Consider the following 8,247-nt stretch of genomic DNA (forward strand, 5'->3'; position numbering starts at 1 on the left):
GAGATGCGCTGTGTTATCCTTTGACTATAACACATGGACTGTTAGTCCCTCATATTTGCTATAGGAAATGCATAGTCTCGATATCACCGAACTGAAGTTGGCTGAAGATTGTTAGGATTCTGCCCCGAAAAATCGGCAAGTTCAAATACAAATTGACTATTCTTCTTCTGACCGTTCTTCTTCTTCTTCTTCTTCTTCTTCTTCTTCTTCTTCTTCTTCTTCTTCTGTTTTCCCTTATTTGATTTTTCATGATTCAAATATAGAATCATGCAAATTAATGGATTCTAAAATCATTTGCATAGTCTCTTTGGGAAACAGAACTTTACTGACCGTTGCACACCGTAAACGTGCATATACTACAGTCAAAGCTTCTCACTCCCGCAAAAAATTACTGTCCGGGATAGAGCCTAATCTTCCAACTTGGCGACACGTCTAAAGTTGGCTACTGTTGACAGTTGGTTACTCCATACATAATCAAAGGTCATCTTGCATGTACATATTTAGTACATAGATGACACTGCACATCCTCTCCTCTCCAGAGAGAATGGTTGCGTTCGGCAAACTCAATTGCTATTGGATGATCTAGAAGAATACACCAATAGCAGCGAACGCTTATGGATCCATTCCGCAACAGTTGAGTCTGCAGAACGCAACCTATCAAGAAAGAGTGAAGTGGATGTTCTCGCCCAGTTTCTTGAAATCGAGGGATTTGATTGCGCCATCTTATTAAAAAAGAGTAGAATAAGTGAACGGAATTTTCTGAACATTAAACGGGGATTTTTGCATTAATACATAAGCTTAAGAAAATGTACGAATCAAAATCTTCCTTCCTTTTCATGAAATAAAGAACTCTGATTGGTTGCAATAAGTGTTTTAAATCTAAGCCTTAAGAAATTGACTAACTACAATACAAAGAGAATAATTATGACTTAAGGCTTAAAAATCTAAGGAATGGATAAGGAATGGACAAATCGCAATCAATTATTCTCCTCGCATTCAACTGTAATTGGTCAATTTCTTACGATTTAAAGCATAAAATACTCATTGTAGATCCAGACTTATGCTCATCCCTACGGGAAAATAATCCTTGGTCAACGGACGTCGTGATACTCGCACGCACACAGAGTTAAAAAAGCGACCCAAGAATGAAATTATTTTAAAACATTTAAAAAGCAGTTTTTTATTATAATATGTAGTAAATTATTTCAAATATGTAGAAGGAGAAATAAAAACACATATTCATCATAGAAACAAATATTCATTTATTCATTTTTTTCACAGTTGAAAAAAATAAATAACTCTAACTCGCGAGTCTTGCAAGACTGCATCCGCTGGCGGAAAGTTAATTAATTACAAACAATGGTAACGATCGGCAAGTGGTGTTGAGTCCTCGCTCTGAGCTATGATTAGCCTCTATCTTTTTTATTAAAACCAAATTTTCTAATGACATAAGAAATATATTTTTGTACGTATATGTGTATGTGTCCACTTGTGTGCGTATATTATTTATGAATGGCAAAGTGTAACATTATATAGAATCGCGCGCTGAAAAATTATATTCATTCTTATTGAGAATGAATAATTTTATTCATTCTTTTCGACAAGAAAATGACAGAGTGCTATCATTTCTTCGCCACCTTTCTATAGCTAACATGGTTTGTTTATAGTATATGGTTTTTCTTTATAATATATGGTTTCCTCAATAAAACTTAATCCACTCTCATCTTTTGCGAGAACTGCTTAAAGTGTCGTCTTCTCTCTCATATGCAAAGTTCCGCCCTTCGAACAATTAATACTACGATACTATTGGATAGTATTGTACGATGAGTCATTTCCGGTAATTATTCACGCATTTTGGTGTACCATCATAACAATTATGTTCTAATAAACTTGTCATGTAACTCCATAAAAAAAAGTTTAGCATATTAAGGTCAAACAACCGTGGTGGCCAAGTGATAGACTTATCTCGACCAATCTATTTATTTGAATAATGGGCATTTAATATATTGCGAACTTCTTAGCAAAAATGTGCTAAAATTCCGATATGCTGAAAAATCAGCTGTGCTTGTATATGAAACGGCACATCTACAAGAAATACTGATAGAGTAAAATCGCCCAAAAGTGCGAATCGCTCAAGCATTAAGTTTTACGACGAAACTATTAAATTGTAAGCGCTGTAATTATACAGAATGTGCCTTTTTAGTTTGCCAATCTGTGTATAAAAAAATCGTTGTGATCATTGCAGCAATAAAAAAGATATTTTAAATTTTATGATTTTGACCATTTTCTTTCCATATTTTTCATGGCCATTTTCATAAATTGATCAATTTCTACATCAAATTTCTACATTGTTGCTTTGTGATTCTGTAATATTTATATTGTGTGCATGCACATCTCTGCTTCATATTTAGTGATATATTTATTTAATATCTATAATAATTTTTATATTAAAAATAAAGTGACACGATGACTCAAGAGTTTGCGTTTGAGAACAGTTTTAAAGTTTACACATGAGCAACATTGGCAGACACCGATCCTGAGAAATATATTTTGTAACGGTCTCTTCAAGTTCCAAATTCGGTGAAAATTAGATCCAATGACATAGCTATTGGTTCTGGGTCCATGTCGATTGTGCCGGAAATACCGGAAGCGATCGTCTATTGAAAACTTACTTGTGTGAACTCTGTAAAAATACACTCAAGTACTTATAAACATATCTGTTTAATGAAAAATAAATGCTATTTTTATTTTAATTAACATTAACTTTTCTAATAAGCCACACTTTTTTCATGGTGCAAACTTTTGAAAAGATATTTACTCAAGAGTTTGCATTTTTCCATTCTTAGTAGAATTAATCTCCTGTAAAAGTAATAATATTAAATTAATATTTGACAAATTTTTAGTTTAAAATGTAAGGAATAATTTAAGTATTATTTTACAAATTTGGGTCCTTGTTTGTACAGTAAAGTACATAGCTTCAAAGAAAAAGTGCGCACTCTTAGACGGTTTACCTTAGTTCATTTAAATGTCATTTCGGCAGAAGATATATTATATATGGACCAATAAACGTTGACAAAAATACATTTAATAGCGGGGAAAAAAGTTATTTTGTTTTTATGATTAACACTCATCACTTATTAATCACGGTTAATTAAGTGGCTTACCATGCAATACGCAGCATTGTTTGAATGACGAAATTTTGTACGAGAAAGAGAGCTTTGAGTAGTTCTTACATTAAAAGATTATAGAGATTTGATGTATTGGAAAAACTACTTCGTATAATTACCGAATTACAAAAAATGCACCATGCTATCTATAGCAAAATGGTGAAAAAATGATATCGCTTTATCATTTTTTTATCACAAAAAGAACGAATAAAATTATTTTTAGCCGCAATCCTATGTTACACTGTTGATAAATGTATGCATACAGCGTATGCAGCGTACACACTCTTAGATACATACATACAAAAATATATTTCTTATGTCTTAGAAAATTTAATTTTAATTGAAGAAATGAAGGCTAATCATAGCCTAGAGCAGGGCTAATGATCATAGTCCACACGTCGATCGATGTGTTATTATCATTTGTAATAATAAATTTCCAACTCTCCACGTTCCTACCAACCTTGAACGCTGGGCGCTGGCATATTACGCCACGCACTTCCATTTGGTAGTAGACCGGCTAAATATGCGTTTCTTTAAAAACTAATTAACTATTTTAAAAATTGCAAAAGAAAGGAAAATTGAAAAGTAGAAGGGACTGTTCAACTCATTGTTAATTTAGTCCATTCTTTCTGCTCACAAGCGGTGAATCAACAGTTTGACACTCTGAAATTAAATTTTTAATTAAATTTTTTTGTGTCTGTATAATTTAAAGAAAAGGGAAAAATATTAAATTTATCAAAATGATAATCGATTTATTGTTACTTTAATTGCATAATTTACTCGATATGATATATAATGAATTTTTTAAACTTTGATTAATATTGAAAATCATCTTCAAAAACAAGTGGTTCAATTAAAAAAATAATTTATTTATAAATTATATATAACGTCAGAGCACTCCTCGCCCTGATAAAATGAACGGCAAGGTTTACAAAACGTTGGCATTAGCAATGGAACACAGCGATAACACACAAATCTTCTGGTGTCTTTAAAGATAATATCCATAAAAATTGTCATTAAAAAAATAATTGTAGTTATATTTATTTTGAAGTAATTGAAGTAATTGAAGTTATATTTATAATCCAAGAAATTAGTATAATCCAAGAAGTTTTGCTTTATTTTATTCACAAAACTTATGTAAAGAATCAAAATAATTATGTTAAACTGCTAGAAGTTACAATCGAAAATTTGATACTTGTTCCAAGTCATCTTCTATAACGATAAATGTATTCTCTTTCATTTGCATTACATTAAAGTTCCAGTCTTTTCAGTAACATCCAGTGAAAAATTACTCGAATTGACGCCATGACAACGTCGATATAATGAAATATAGTAATGAATGATCTCGACATAAACGTTCATTAATTCAACTTCATTAATAACAGTCATTTCTTGCTAGATAGTGATTAATGGTTATAGCCATATAAAAAGCTATTTTTTTATTTAAATCAGGATTTTAATTTGGCGATAAATAAAAAATAAAAAATAAAGTTCTTCTTTACTTTATTTCATATAATAACTTTATTTCAATACATAAAAATATATAAATACATAAAACAAATACATAAAAATATAATTCTATTTAAAATATAATTTTCTATTTAAAATATAATTCTATTTAATTATTGTATAAATATTAAATAACATTGCAAAATTTACTTTTTATTTTTGTAATCAATAAATACATAACGTATTTAAATTTTCATTTTTTGTAACGATTCTTTTTTATTCTATAAATAGCATGATTCTTATCTCCAACTATTAAATAAATGCTTAATTGTTTATGTAATAATTATTTCATTATACAGAATGCAAAATATACTATTACATTCTTGAAATGCAAAACCTTATTTATATAGTAATGTGTTGCTATACAATTTTTGTATTTGAATAATTTTCCGTTTATTCACAATTTTATTATTTTTAAAACATATATGCACGCACGCATGCTCGCACGCATGCACACGAGATTGAATATTAAACGACCGAATATTAAATATTAAATAAATATATAATATGTCTTTAATATTTAAAATAATCAGATTATTAAGAGTTTCCTCGTCTGTCTATTCGATTATTAAAAAAAAGTCATTCTTAAATATCATTGTAAAAAATTTACATTCAAAAACTTTACAATATAATAAATGAATTTTTTTTCACCAAACGAGTAAAACAAAAAAACATAAAAATAGCAACACGATTCTATTAAATTTGATGTCACCATTCGAAATGACTGGTTGTTATATGGATGAAAAGTTAATCAATTTATCAATTTTTTTCGAGAACTTTTTTATAATTTTGATAACAATTTTGATTAAATAAACTTTATGTCAATTATATATGAACTTTTTATTAGTTTGAAGTTATAATTTACTAGAAACTTCTGCAAAATATTTTTTTTTGGAAAGTAATTAATTCAATTCATTAAAAATTTCCTTCTACGTTTAAAACACATTTCTTTATTGATAGATCATCCATAGTGATAAAACTTCTTTTAAAGTCGCTGCGTTTTTCTTGTCAAAATTTAATTTGTTTGCTTACCGTTTCTTTCCTTTGCTTACTCTCAAATCAAAATTCGTACGTAATATACATTAAACTGCTGTACATAGCAGTTTAGAGAAGAAACACCATATATCTGTCTTTATTTAACTCTATACATTGGTATAATGGTGCGGCCAATAGAAGGAATAAAGAATTAAGAATAAAGAATAAGGAATAAGGATTCCAATCTATCAAAAACCGTATATTCCCGTATATCTGATTTCTGATATAATAAATTGAAATCTTTATTCTTTATTCCTAATTCCTTACTCCTTCTATTGTGACTGCACCTTAATAATAGTCTCAGTTTATGTTCACTTTGTAGAAATGGCATTTCGAAAGATGCCAGATCAGGGACGGTTTACAACATCGCGATCAACGCCATCAATCGGCGGTCTAGCACGACAAATAGCCAAATGGCTCCTGATTATTCAGTCAAGAAGAAGTCTGCATTAACGATAGCGACACAAAATCAGACGGCGGTCTGGCAAAACCGATAGCCATACATTCAAGCATGAGCCCATTGTATATACACTGTCCATTAATTCGCTGGATCATAGTAGAAGCTCGACTTATCAACGTTGTATCGATAACACTCAACACGCGCGCGCACTTGAAAGAAGACATTGACAATATTTAAAATACTGTGTTGAAACTTATTACATATTTTTTCTGTTGTGTATAAAATGATATACTTCACCCGATATATATAATGTGCAAATAAATACACATAGCATAACGGAGATAAACATATATAAAGAAGTGTAAAGATAATGAAATAGACCATTTATTAAAATTATGATCTTTTTTTGAAGTTGTTTATTGATAATAAAATTATGTATTATTTGTTTGAGTATTTCTCTGTTAAATAATTTGAGATTCTGAAAAGATTTAACGATATTGAAATTAATTCAGTAATCGGTCCAATAGCCTTCCCATGCAACTACTTGCTGCAAGTTTTGTTCTATCGAACCGCTTAAATGTGCAAAATATTCAGACTTATGCCTTAAATTTTCCCACTTGTCCATCGCATGTGCAATCAGATGTGCTTTAGTTCTCTCATGCCTAGTATCCCATGAATTTGCAATGATTCCCCAAACATTTTCTATCAAATTGAGATCCGAGAATTTGGCTGGCCAATCAAGAATTTCAATTTCTAGATGTTGAGCGAATCATTCTTTTACTATGCGTACGGTATGCACTATTGTCTTGAACTAATTAAAATGTCGGAATACCTTCTTCGGTATATTAAATATTCTACGAACTTCTGAGAAGCAACATGGTCTTCAGAATATTCACATATTCTAAATCATCCATATGCGACAACACTTCGATTAATTTTCCTGGACAATGTGCACTCCAATGCTCACAAGTGATACGTCCATTTCGCCCACGAGAAATCACGTATTTCTATTAAATCGATGGTTTTCAGATCTCCACACTTATCGATCATCCGTTGAAATCCGCTGAAACAAAATACTGTCTCGTCAGTCCAAATAGTTTCAATCTTCAGGTGAAGCAGTATTTAATTTGCAACGCAAAAGCAACACGATTATCACGATGCTATCTCGTTAAAAGAATTTTACGTGCAGCAATTTTACGTTTGCTTCGTGTAAATGTCTTTGCGCTGTCCAATTAGATATCTGTAAATTGATTTCAATTGATTTACAGAATGCAATATTGGAAGAAAAGGATTAAAATCTACACGAATGATTAAGGCTGCATTTTCTTCAACATTCGTCAATCGACAATTGTATTCCCATTTATCTTTTAATCCTTCGGTTCCTCCTCTTGCCATCGCTTAATACATTCACTACATGAAATACGACGTGCATCTCGCATATTGCATCTATTCTACATTCCCATATCCCAATAATGCGGTCACGATGAACGATATCAAGATCGTCTGCCTTATACGATCAGCACGACACGAAGAAGAAGAGAAGTTAAAACAAATGAAATTAGCGATGCATTTTGTTCTCTGACATATAATGACGTTTATTTTCCATGCTAGTAAGAGAAAAAGCAGCGAAAAAAGACAAAGAATTGTGCCACGATCATCACAAATTCAACGTAGTATACTTCGATCGCGTTTTCCGATTTTGTCGAAAAACTGCTGATGGAACAACATAAATAATCGAATTATAAAAATGAATTATTTCTGCATACTATATATTAATAAGAATTTTTTAAATAATGCTAACAAAATACAAAACATGCATGAAAACACACATAGTTTATATGCATATTTATATTTTTGTTTGCGATGTATATAAAATATAATTAATATGGGAAGTTAAATAAGACAGAAAGAATCCTATTTTTGGTTGAAATTTAATATATAAATTTTAATAATTATATTTTTTAGTGCAATAAAGAAAAGTAGTTAAACAATTATTAAATTTGATTTCATTATTATTTAAATATTTAATCTTTAATTATTTATAGATTTTTAATCTTTAATTTTAAATTATCAAATCATTTGACAGAAAGAGAGAGAGAGAGAGAGAGAGAGAGAGAGAGAGAGAGAGAGAGAGAC

Source organism: Atta cephalotes, assembly GCF_000143395.1.
Source record: "Atta cephalotes unplaced genomic scaffold scaffold00014, whole genome shotgun sequence".
NCBI lineage: Eukaryota > Metazoa > Arthropoda > Insecta > Hymenoptera > Formicidae > Atta > Atta cephalotes.